The 14,001-nt window shown below is 34.5% G+C and overlaps 1 protein-coding gene across 1 annotated transcript in view; it reads right to left on the bottom strand.

Annotated features, from left to right (window-relative positions):
- The window catches only part of c12.2 (von Willebrand factor A domain-containing protein c12.2), a 168,237-nt gene that overhangs the window by 117,185 nt on the left and 37,051 nt on the right, over positions 1–14,001 (bottom strand). The gene's annotated exons all lie outside the window — the stretch shown is intronic.

Raw genomic sequence — 14,001 nt, 5'->3', positions numbered from 1 at the left:
ATCGTCCTGAAATGGTACAACAATTTCCGGAAGAATTCAAAGCTTTGAGGATCTAGGATCTGAGGACTTGCATGTCGCGACGTCTTTGACTGTCTGTATCACATCATTATTAAATACAATAAAAGATGTAACATAAGTTACTTTGTCGTAAGGATTTTTGACTTCCTCATTTGAGGTAATATTCATCGAGATCCTCACACGTTGAGAGAATAACTGGGCAATTTTTTATTTGAAATTGTGGAAATGAAAGCGTACTGAAAAATGAAATAATTTTACGATAAGTAAAATGAATAAACCATGTTAGATGTTGGCAACACCTTTTAAAATTACCGTAATAACATCAAATAAATACTGTAATCAAGTAATCTCATTTATTGCATGAAATCAGTGAGAAAACACTTTTCTTTTACAAACATTTGTACAGCAGTCAAATTATTTCAATAATAACAACAAGAAAATTACATGTACCCTGTCATACACCCTTCAACACTTTTTTCCGTGCACGAAACAAAATCACATTTTAATAAAAAAGTTCTAATAAAATACCCAACTTTTAAGCTATCGTATACTAATGTTAGAAAATTATTTTGTTACATTAACATATTAATTTTGCCAATGTATATTTTACGTTCTTAAACCACTGCTGTGTTTAAATAGAATAATTAGGAAAATAAAAACTTTTTCATCGCCATAAGTTCCATATGGGCATGGGCTCTTGTTTTCGCGCCTTGTCATTACATGTAACGTGCGGTAACTGTTATAATGATAGTGATTTTATTAGAATCGGTATACAATTGAGAGAAACACATATTTGCCTTTTAAATGAGCAATCATATAGCAACGGACGGACGTACTGATGAAGTGCAGATACTAAATCCAAGAGCTTCACACAAGTAAAAAGTGTTTTTTTTTATGTATTGGCTAATGTTTATTTTGAAGGAATATTACAATACATTTTATGATTATTTAAAAGTATAATAATTTCTGATAGAGCATATGACAATCTTAATTAAAAAGGAGCTGTGCGACAAGTAAAACAATTATTTTAGAAACTCAGACAGAAGACACATAAAAAGATTAAGCGTAGAATCCACCGCGACACGGTTTGATTTATCAAGCCTTAGAGCACCAATAACAGGTCCTAACATCATAGCAAGCATTTTAAAATTCTATCTGGAACAGTGGTAGTTGTTTTGAAACTTTTCGAAAAATTTCACGATTTTTCGAGAAAAAAAATTCGAAAACAACGGCAATGATTTTTCCCACGTTAGGACAACAAATTAGGTTCAAGAAATTCAAAGATGGCCACAAATCAGTCGACGATGATCCCCGGTCCGGCCGGCCTTCCATTTCAAAACCCAACGAAAACATAGTGAAAGGACCAGACAACGTTCGCCTTTGTATGCTTTCACACCTTCCTAACTCAGCACTACAACGTCTTTTAAATATTTACAATGGTTTATTCTCCGAACAAGTCTTTCCGCCCGGCTGGTCATAAGCATTTATTATACCAGTACTAAAGCCTGGTAAAGACAAAACCGATCCCTCAAGCTACCGCCCTATTTCTTTAACAAGCGTGTTGTGTAAAATAATGGAAAGAATGGGAAACCGCAGGCTTGCGTGGTACTTGGAGAAACATGGCTTTCTTTCTTCGGAACAGTGTGATTTCCGACAAGGACGATCTTCCATTGACCATTTAGTGTCAATGGAAACAGCCACACAAAACGCCTTCCTAAACCGCCGCCACCTCGTTGCTATCTTCTTCGACATAAAAAAGGCGTACGACACGGCCTGGCGATGTGGTATTCTTAACACCCTCATGGGATGGGGAATCAAGGGCAATATGCTTGCTTTTATCCGGGGATTCTTAAATCACCGAACGTTTCATGTTTGTGTGGACGATTCACTCTCATATAGTGTCATCTTGGAGAATGGAGTACCTCAAGGTGGTGTATTAAGTGCCACCTTATTTTCTGTAGCCATAAACAGTATTACCAATTGTGTACAGGCTCCTGTCTCATGTTCTCTATTCGTTGACGATTTTGTTATTTACATTGCAAGCCGTTCAACGCCCACTGCAGAGTGACTGTAAATTTAATATTATCATACATATTTTTATACTAGAAGAGTTGTTGATAATTTTTAACCTTTACTTTCAATTTTGATTTTTTTTGGTTCTATGTCTTTAATTTTATTATCCGAGAAGGGAGCCTTTTGCACAACCCATCGGAATTAGGTAAGTTTTATATAGTTTCTTTATTCGATTATTTTAACTTTTATTTTATAAAGACTTCGTCTGCGGTATTAGTTTTGAGTTTTATTTTACCTTCTTGACTCTTGTTTTAATAAATTTTTATTGTATGATCAATATTAATTTTATACCTTATGAGTTTTATTATTTTGAAGTTATATTACCCTTTTATTAATAAAATTCCGGGCGATGATAACGCCCAGGAGTTTTTCGCCCTTAAACACAAAAAAAAATGTCTATTACTTTCTCAGAGGAACCTTAATGCAAATGAGGGAAAGTATCTAAATAATTCTTACTTTTCGTTAAAAAGAACCTATACAATATTTAAACTAGGATATTTAAAATTTATGTTTTAATAAATTTTTTACAGCCTGTCAAGAAACATTATTTTCTGAATAATTTTTCCTACTTTACGCCAATCATAACTTTGTTTTGTTAAGTTATCGTTTACATGTTGCTAAACACAAAACTATGTTTATTCACCACAATTCCGCAGCCAACTAATGTTTCATCTTTTGAAAAAAATTCGTTTTGTATTCAAATATATTAGCCTAAAGAACAGAATGTAATCTTTCTTCTTTTAAACAGTCAAAAGAAACCAAAACGATAAAAAAAAGTTATATTCTGCCCTGATATATTTTTTTTTCAACAAAACAGTTGAAATATTGTAACAAAGATCCTACCGAGTAGCTATCCGTAAAATAAAAATAACGAAATATTTTTTTCACGAAAAATCAATAAAAGATTGTAGTTTTATATAACAACAAAAATCACATCATTTTACCATAATTACATAGATTCGCAAAATGCAATTTTAAGAATATGTCATTTCTGACTTCCAACCTTGAATCTGTAAGACTGGTACGTTCAAGTACATGATACACACAAAAAATTGTTTTACACGAAAATAATAATAAAATCGCAACCCTTTCAAAATACAGTTGCTTTATCTCCTCCTAAAGACTCCAAAAAAAATAAGCATCAACTTATTCGTGCTCTTAGGCAATCTATATGTGCTCTAAAACGTGACATCATTTACAACAAATTTTTCAACAGGCTAAGATGAAAATCGTCGGAATGCTGAAATCCGTATGCGCACCAGAAAACACTGAACAGGTAAGACGAGCGACTGAAGGTGCTAGCCCTCGGCGTTTGGCGCGTCGACATTCCACCGATTTGAACATTCTCACTCGAACTAAGAAGAATACTGCATTCTGACTTGAATTTCCAACCCTACAGAAAACACAGTAATCCTCATAAAAGATGAATCAGATTTCCACTTGTTCTGGTCGTGCTTGTAAACAGTAGATCCATTATCGATCCGATACAAATCCAAGACAACCATATAACTACACATACAAGTCACAGTGGTATGGACTGGCGAAGTTCAAGGTCATCGGCCCGTACTTTTTTAAGAAGGCGGTCAAACAAGTACGGTGAATGCAGAAAGGTAAATAAAATATCGTTCTGCAACACTTCGATCTTGCAGAACTTCAAAGGAGTATAAATCAAGCCGAACTGTAGTTTCAATAGAATGAGGCAACATTCAAAACGGATAGGATTTCGATGAAAGTGTTAATGAGGATTTTTTCGGAACGTTTAATTTCCCTATATGGACATCACCTGAGTGCCACCCTATTCACCCGAACTTTGGGATGCGACTTCTTCTTGTGGGGTTATTTAACACCTAAAGTGTACGCCGAAAAATCACATTCACTATCAAGCTAAAGACAGCCATCAGCAATCGAATGCGAGACGATTGGCATACCAGAATGCAAGCTGCGAAATTTAACTAGAAGTTGAGACGACAGACTGCATGCAGTATTGTGTGCATCAAAATCGACATTCATTATTTTCCGTACTTAATACGGCGTAAATCCAAAAAATGGTTTTTCAACAATAATTGCTTTAAGTTTTAACACATTAATTATTAATGTGTTAATGTAATATTTGTAAAAATGAATGAATTATCATGAAACCATTCATGAATAGCACATCATGAAATTTAACTTTTCCGCACAATATATTCCTAAAATAATAGCGTTTCCTGCTTTAATGTTTTATTTATTTTTTTTTAAATTATACAAACCAGGCCACTGCTGTTCCATTTTAAACCGAGAACAATTCTATTAGTTACGTTTTACTCATAATGTTAACAACAGCGGTACCGATTTTAATAAAACCGGTTACTCTTATAGCTATGATAAATACATATCTACAGAATATTCACCCAATCCAACAATCTTTTCCTCAAAATTAATTAAAATTTTCAAGATATATTTAAACAAAACAAAACTTCAAAAATAAAGCACATAAAATTTGCAGCAGTAGTGATAGAAACGTTTTGTCAGAATCCAAACGGAGCTCTGTTCGCTTAAGAAAAATAATTTTTTTCCTTATTCAAAATTAATTTAACAATAAGTCAAATAAAACAAAAATTACTAAATAAAAGAGAAACAATTTTCATAGGAAATATTTTTAATTTTGACCAAATAATCCCTCCTGCCAATAATGATTTAAAGTTAATTTAAAAAATGATATATTTTATATCTGTCTTGTTTTTTGTAGGAATATACTTACCATTAGCAGGTGATGGTAGTAAATGATTATTAGCCGACTAAAGCCTGAAACTCTAGTTTCTGCACACGTACGTTTGTCCTTAATCTATTTTGTGTACTTCCTAACCTAATTTCACAGTTTTGAGGTTAGTGTAATTTCTTTTTTCATTTAATAAAAATCCAAAATAATAATTAATAGAGCTCAAATTTAACAATTTGAGCTCTACAACTATGATGAGCTCTACAATTCAGTAAAAATTAAAGTATAGAACGAAATTGACGAACAGACCTTTTTTTTTGTGAAGTTTTAACAGTAACAAAAATAATCGTACTGTATTCGCAAACCGTAAGTACCGTTTCCTGGAAAATCGGATATTACTCAAAAGATGACTGAGAGATAGCACATCTTATTTTGAAACGCAAAATTCATAAATCTTTATATGTACGTCGTTCCGCCTAATAGCAAAGAACTTTATTGCAAAACTTTATAAACATTAAAAAAAGTGTTGGGTCAAAATCGGTCACAAACCGACTAACTGCGAAAAAATCGAGTTAAAACAGGATCTCTCTTCGCACGGTCAACAATCATTTAAAACGTAAAAACAATTTTTAAACAGGTATTTAAAATTAACACCGTACATAATCATCGTAATATAGAATAATTAATTTCAAGTATGGAATAATCCACACACAGAATGTAGAGTAATTATCCGTCTAATTTAATTAAGAGGAGGATTTCCCCCCTAAATAAATGAAATATACCTAATATTTTTTTTTTTAACTGAAAAGACAACATTATAGTAATTAAATACACAAACAGTTCTACAAAAAAAAAAAAAACTGAAGATAGATTCATTAAAAAAAAACCCATGATGAAACACTGGCGTAATGAAATTTTTAAACAATATGTATTGATGTTTGCTACATTCAGCTCTCAAACACTGGCACATATTAACAAGTAAAACTAATATAACAGCGATATACATTTATACGGCATATTTCTACAAATCCGCAAATGTGGATTACGCGGTTCGGAGGCTCCAAAGGCAACTGGATTTAGTGGAACCGTGGCTCGATATGTGGAGAATCAGGGTCAACGGTGAAAAATCGGTGGCCGTGATGTTCACATACAAGACACGCAAACCGTCCAGGCAGCTGGAAATCTCAGGGGAGAAAATCCCTTTCGAGAAAACGGTTAAGTACCTGTGGGTGGTCTTGGACAGGCGGCTTACCTTCGGCGAATGTTAATTATGTGACCCGGAGGGCTAAGGCCGCCAGAGCCTCACTATACCCAGTGCTGAACAGTGCCAGCCCGTACCCACTGGCAACTAAGTTACTTATCTTTCGGCTGTACGTACTGCCGATTCTTACATATGCTTACCCGGCATGGAGGACAGTGTTGAGCTCCTCGCTTCAAAAGAAGATTGAGGCCGTCCAAAACATTGCGTTGCGGACGATATTTGGAGCTCCGTGGTTCGTCAGGAACGCCACTCTCCGATCCGATGCGAGATTGCAATCCGTGTCCGAGGTGAGGGTGGCGCAGGCGCTCAGACTGTTCGGGAGAGCGACTGTGTCCGAACACAGTCATCTTCGGGACATCTGCCGAGAGGACCCAACCCCGACAGGTGTAAGGAAGCGGCCTCACGCCGTACTGGACGAACCACCGTGATGGTGCGGTGTGGGAGCCGAGAATCGACAAACCAGACTTAGGGATCTCCATATCGCATGAGACACAAACGGAAAATGCGTCATAAACGATTCCGGGGTCGCGAGTGAATGGTTTTCAAGTGTAAACTGTACAAGTCAGCGAGTTATACGGTCTCAGGACATCAAAATGCGGTAAGTTGTGTTTTTTTCCAGACACAACTTCCGCTCTGCAGACGTGGAACTCTGCCACAACAATATTGAGGGTAAGAGAAAAAACGCCATTTATTTCTTTTCGTGCGTGTGTTTTGTTTCTCTTGTTTCAGAAACGTGAGAGGCGTGGGTTTGGAGCGACTCGTCGTGCCGTCTTGGTCTTTGGCTAAGCACTCGCCGAAATAGAGAGGGAAACGCCCTTCCTTTAATCCCGTCATCCCAAAATAGAAAGAAAATATAAATTCCTTTTTTTTTCTTTTTTTTCTCGTGTTCTGTTTCTTTTGTTACAGATACTCACAGCAGCCACCACAACAAACAAACATGGTTTCTTCACTGCGGCCACGCGGTCCCCCCAAACCCTTCCCGGACACACGTGTGTCTGGAGATTAATATTATGTAGCGTAAAGAACTTCTATTTACTTCTTCTGAAAAGGCGATCGCCGCCCAAAACCGCGATCGCGAATAGGTATCACTAAATTTGTAAGTTCCCTATTCCCTTTCCTTTCAAGAAAGAAGAATGAGGGAATGAGCCCAGCAGCCATCAGCCCAGCAGTCATCAGCTCAGCAGTCACCTGCCCAGCAGCCACTGAGAGCATGGAAGAAAGAAGAAACCTGCACTTTCCCCCGTTCAGCCCTTCGGGGCCATGGGAACAGTAAGGTTAATGGTATGTAACTTCGGTTACTGCCAATTCTCGGAAGGTGTAGGCCAAAGAAGAATGAAGAGGTCATCGGAAGAAGACCCTCTACTCGACCCAACATCACGGACAGGAGTCCGGAAAAGAGCCCAGCAGAGATGCGTCCCGAAAGGCAGCCATCATAGAAGTGGATGAAGAGTTTCTACTCAACCTCTCCTTTTAAAACTTACATTTAAATTAACTTAAATCAGCAATTGCGACTCCTCCGGAGAAGGAGGAGTCGCAATTGCTCCCTCCATACAGTTAGTGCCCCGTTGTGGCGTATTCCTGCTAGCCTATGAAGCGTTAGCACCGAAAGGACTTCAGTGGACGGTCTGAAGGGAAATTACGTCGGGAGGACAGGTTTCATAAGCCTAGCCTTCCGCGGTCGGCCCATAAAATGGATTCGATAGCGCTGGTTTAACAACGGATTGGAATGCAATTAAATCCGTCCTTAAAAACACAAAATACTAAATAAGACAAAAATTGAAAAATTAGACCCGTCACCTAAAATAAACCTTTAAAAACACGCCCGATAGAATCATCCAGCAGCAAGGGACACTGTCCAGGTTCTGCGATCCGTAGGGAGAATCTATAAACTCCCGCCAACTTTGCATTCCATTCCATTCCGATATACATTTATCTAAAATGTTCAATACAAACGTACAATGTTACATTTATTTAAAATTAATATAATTATAACAATTAATAAATACGTCAAAGTAGTTTGTCGTCACGCCCAAATATGGGTTTACGTTCGTTTATAATAAGGCCCTTAACGCAACAGATTTATAAAACTCTGTTAATTACCAATAATCACCAGCAAATAAACAATCTTCATCCAGTCTGTAAAGAAACATGTATCTAGACGCCATTCTCTGTGTAAATAAAGTTATTAATAATCACTAATAAATGAATAATGTTTTGTTAAAAATGTTTCAACCGATTTTAAAATATTAAAATACCAGTAGAAGCTTAAAACGAGATATAAAAGAAAGAAGTGGGCAACAGACAGCTAAGATCCTATTTCCTCACCGGGCCGCTATGACGTTTCAGGGCAAAAATTAACACTTTGTTTCCACAGTACAGGAGAAACGAAATAACCCTAAACTCAAAGAGTAAAATGAAGTCATTTGAAAAATAATGCTGTAGAAAACTCGGATATATACATATGTAAACTAATCTACTTATATACATGCATAAAATACAGATGTGACTGTAACACTGCCGAATGTTGTACTGGAAGTTTCGATATTTAATTGTACGAATTACAATCAACAATTGTAGGTACACATCAACAATTAGCATGAATTTTTCAAAGCCTTATAATTTATGTCCAGTTCCCCAGATTTGAACTATTTTTTCAGAAAATAAATTCATTATTTTTTTTTAATTTAATCCATACTTAATATAGAGAAATTTTATCCTTCTGCAATATAAGGATGTACAAAGATTTCACACGTTTCTGAAATGCTGGTAATAAAGATAAAAACATAAAATTATCGACTTCATTACAGAATCGGATTATTGATAAATGTCCACTAAACATCTTGCGCGTTAATTTACGTTATATTTCATGAACCAAAAAAGATGCGCAATACCGTTTCCTCATTTCTGTTTAATTTTAACATAACCCGAAATTAAAACATTTTAATTAAAATGTTAATACAGGCTTAATTTTTGCACCCCTCTGTGAAGTTCCTATTTTCTTTGAGACAAATAGATTTCACTTGTAACAGTAGATTTGTATAAAAAATAAATTACTAAAAGAATACTGGATATTTTTTTTGTATGATGCTATGTTAGTTTTAACACAGAAAATATTAATATATTTTCATTGTTCTCATTGTAAAAATAATGAAAATTAAAAATATAATTTAAAAAACTGGCATATTAACGCAGAATATAAATTTAAAAATAATGAAACGAAAAATAAGAAATGAAAATTGACAATGGTAACATCCACGGATATAATAACGGATAACGGATATAACGGTAATATCCACGGAAAGTGGAACTACTTAGACCCTCCTATCTTCCCAGGCGTGAGAGGAAAACCCAACATATATATATATATATATATATATATATATATATATATATATATATATATATATATATATATATATATATATTTGTTCATTTTATTTATATATATTACAGAGTGATTCACACAATGTTACCGGCGGTTTCTGAGCTCATTCTACTAGCAAAAATAATGAAAAAGATTTTCAAAAAATCTGATTTTGTTACTCGTACTAACACTTACCGTATGAAAACTCTTAAATGCTATAAACTAGAGAAAATGAAGTTAAAATACAGTTAATACAATGTTAAAAAAATACAAATGTAATTGATACATTTAATAAAGTTAACAGTAAATTTTCAAAAATTTGTCCTTCTATTTCAATACATTTGGCTGCACCCTTTCGGATCGATAACGTTGCTCTCCGCAATTCTGCACGACTTTCCTTAATTTGTGCATCTTTAATACGAGCAAGCAACTCTTTACGTGAATGAACTTTTCTCTTGTATATAATACATTTCATCCAACCCCATACGCAAAAATCTAACGGTGTTAGATCAAATGATTTTTGTGGCCAGGAGTGTGGCCCAGCCGCCAATCAATCGATTTGGAAATTTCTCATTTAAGTATGCCGATACGGCACGTGAGAAGTGGGAAGGCATCGTGCTCAAAGTACATACGGCAACTTGATGCAGCGGCAATTGATCCTTAAGGAATTCTAAGTAAATGTCGGAAATTAGACGTTCTGAGAGAATGAACGGTTCAGTTAGCTGATCGTGTAAATTAGAACACACCACACACTAACCCTAAATTAGTGTTGGAGATTACGTTCTACTGTCGTGTGTGGATTGATTTCTGCCTATGTATTCATTGCGAAGGTTATTGCTACCATCCAGAGTAACAGAGACTCATCAGTCAATAAAATGAACCTGTGCAATCGGCGGTATTGCAATATTTCCAAACGAAGAGGAGGATCTCTTGTTTGAAGATTTTGTGCTCGTTGACTATAATACGGATACAGTTTGCTGTTACGAATTGTCCTCTACACTGCAGACTGGGAAACTCCGATCCGCCGGGAAAGGCGACGCGTACTAATGTTCGGACTGAATAGAGTAGCCTCCATAATGGTTTCATCAATATCGGCATCATCATGGGCAGAACGGTCGCGGTGAGTACTAATGCTGGGAAGTGTACCCGTTTCTCGTAGCGTATGGAATATTTCACTAATTGTTTTAAAATTTGTAATTCTGCGGTTAGGAAATCTGTCTCTGATAATTTACAACAGCAGCAAATGTATTTCCATCACACATACCCCCCAAGATAAATACAAGGTCGGCGTATTCCTCAATCGTAAATAACAAAAGTTTGCTTCAATATGACAATTAAAACCAAAACACACACACGCACACACACACACATACCCTTAAATTAAATTGTACTGGCAAAAATTAAACAGGAGTAACGCAGAACATGCAATGCACTGATGACACGACATAAAATACATGTTGGTCAGCTGATTTCTGCAATATCAATTTACGAAATCAGAATTACTCAAATTTTCAATTTGACAGTAAATTCAAGAAAGATACATAAACTTTATTGTCTGAATAACATTTTTTAGTTTTTTTCTTTATTTTATTAATTTTTTAAATCATTGAACTTCCTAAGAAAGCAAACGTGATTTGTAAGCGTAATCCCTTTGTTTTCATACGATAAATATTAGTAATAAAATCATATTTCTTGGAACTTGTTTTGTTTTTTTTCTGGGCTATTTTACATCGGTTTTCTCAAGATTAAATTACCTGCAAGTTTTGTTAATAAATTTTACTCATTTATTACTCGTTTAACAAAGTTTCTGAATTATAGCAAACATGAAAAACGTGTTTTTAGAAAATAATTTTTTCTGTTTTACGTCGGATATTATGAAAACTGCTTGAGATACAATTCTAGAGCCTATTTTATTCTTTTTTCAGATCAAAAACCATAAGATATCAACAACTTTACCCCTTAATTTGAGTTCCTAGAATTTCCGTATGATTTTATTTCGCTCTTTGCCCAGAAACGGACAGAGCGAAATCCTTTGCTAACCGTAACTCGCTAATGTAGCGTTTCTGGACCCGTGTTCACATGAACTATTTCCATTATTTCCGCAAGTAGAATAAGCTCAGAAATTGCCAGTAACACTACGTAAATCACCCTCTATACACGCACACGCGCGCGCACGCACAACAATCCAACATTGATTCATTAATAGGAAATTTTGTATGATACTTATAAGTAGTACTTCATATAAGTAGTACAGTTTTTAATCGAAGTCTCGGACATCAACGTTCCTTGTTCTAACTTAAATCATGTTACAACCTTGATTTTTAATCTTGGAAAGTCAAAATGCATTGCTGGAAATAGGAAAGCACTATCAAGGTTCGATAGCATCAATGTCACTATAGGTCTAGCCAGTACTAAATGTTAACTTCCCAAACGGAAAATCAGCCACTAACCATCTCCGCCATTACGATACATAATTCAAAAGTAACATAGGTAAAAGTTTAATGTAATTAGTAAGCAGCGAATAGATCACGAACGCGGTAATTAACCTGATTAAGTATATTTGATCGAAGACAACTCATAATCTTTGATAACGCTGGTAAGATTATGCAACATACCATTTAAAAACTTACAACACAAGAAAAATTGTTACATGCCAAAAGGACTGTCAGAAACTATATTTTGAAAAAAAATTGATTTTATTCGCGATTTTTCCGATACGGTGACGGTGACAAACGCCGTGGTTAGGTCTATCTGGAATTTACGTATTATTCACTGGAAAATTGGAAAATATCTTATAGTCTATTTGTTTTTAATGCGACTTGTAAATTTAATATCATTAAGGATATAAATATATTACTAAGTTTATAAATATCAGACCCACGTAGGTCCAAGAAATAAAAAACTCTTCCTTCCATGTTTTTATATAAAAACGCATAAGGAAAAATTACCTTAAAGAAGAAGAAAAATCCTTCTAGCTGAACATTTGTACTCCTAAAAACTTTCAAAGACTATTCCAGGAAATAACACGTAAAGTCCAAAGACCTAAGGCCTTTGTCACCACATCGGGAAAACTGGAATTCTCGACTTCTAAATCAGGTGGGTTCTCATGTCGGAAAAACAACACATTTTATCTATAACGTATTTGCTTTCCTATAATATTAATAAAGATGTTTTCGACTTCTGAACTTACTTTGCTTCAATATCAGTCGAGAATGAAATTAAACGAAAATGTAAACTTTTCCAAAATTCAGCCAACAAATGATGTATTTGTAGAAACATTTAGTTACGGTATAATTAAATTATTACTATTACACTACATATAAATCAATAAACAAGAAATAACAGTTCCCAAAAATTCAGTTTAATGACTTTTTCTGAAAAATAATTAATTTCCCGGATGTTATACACACACTAACTCGTGTGTATCTATCTACATTGGTGAATCGGGAAAGCGCAAAAAAAAAATCAGCAATTATTATCAAATGTGAACAGTCAAAAGTTAATTTTGTAAAATTGAATTTTTCTTATTGGTTTCTTTAATCTGCATAAACCAACTTCAACGTGAAATTAAAAGTATATTACAATAATTACTATTCTTATTTCAGTTTTACTTTCATTTACCCGTTTTCCATGAATTTCAGGACTACAAGGTAACGTTAAGCAAATATATTAAAATTAAAATATAAAACGAAGTTGTGCGTGTGCGTGTCTAACCAAAACAGACAATACTTTTACCTAACAAAACAGCGCTCTACTTAATAAATTTCTATATTTTAGTAACAGATTAAGAATAATCGTCAGATAAATATTAAACCAAAAAATACAGTAAGAGCGCACGCTAACTAATGTTATCGAATATGCTGTTGATGACTCGATATAATTGTATTTATAATAAATAAGTACGTGTAACTACTTTATTATTTGATTTATATCGCATTGAAAATATGTAAACTATAATAATAATAAACATAATCGTTCTCTAAAATAATCTCGAATTTATTAAAAAGGAGTATACCTACACGTGAATTTATTAAACAAAAAAATAGCCACTTGAAGAATAGGTATACAAATTACCCGAAGTTTACTAACACTCACGTTCAAATATACCGATCACTTTATAATACTTCGAGAAGAGTGGGTACGAAGTTAAAGCCGAAAATTATAGGTTTTTTAATGTTTACGACTATCTGCAAGTACAGGCCGTGTTTCACTATGTCTTTAAGTTTTCTTAAATCTGGGCTAAACAACCGGTGGATAATGAGAAATATCAAACAGCCTTCCTGTCGTGAAGGAATGCGCTTGTAATTTTATAATCCTTTCTATGTAAGTTTTGAAACATATTCTTAATATAAATCCGCTTTTTGAAACAGCTGGCTTTCTATTTTTCTGTAAAGGCAGTCCCTCTAACATTTTACTGATATTAACTGTTGTTTAAATTTACTCAGTAACTATTTTCTGCCACTTTTCAAGAAAAAGGTTTCTGAATACCTTACTTTCACCTAGATTTTTCCTTGAAATCATTTTATTTTAAGTTCAATCAATTTATTTTCAACGGGATCGTATAAAAGACAGGAAACAATAATCTGC

This window comes from Lycorma delicatula, chromosome 1 (genome assembly GCF_047948215.1).
Source record: "Lycorma delicatula isolate Av1 chromosome 1, ASM4794821v1, whole genome shotgun sequence".
NCBI classification, from domain to species: Eukaryota; Metazoa; Arthropoda; class Insecta; order Hemiptera; family Fulgoridae; genus Lycorma; species Lycorma delicatula.
This window is presented reverse-complemented; position numbering and strand designations above follow the sequence as displayed.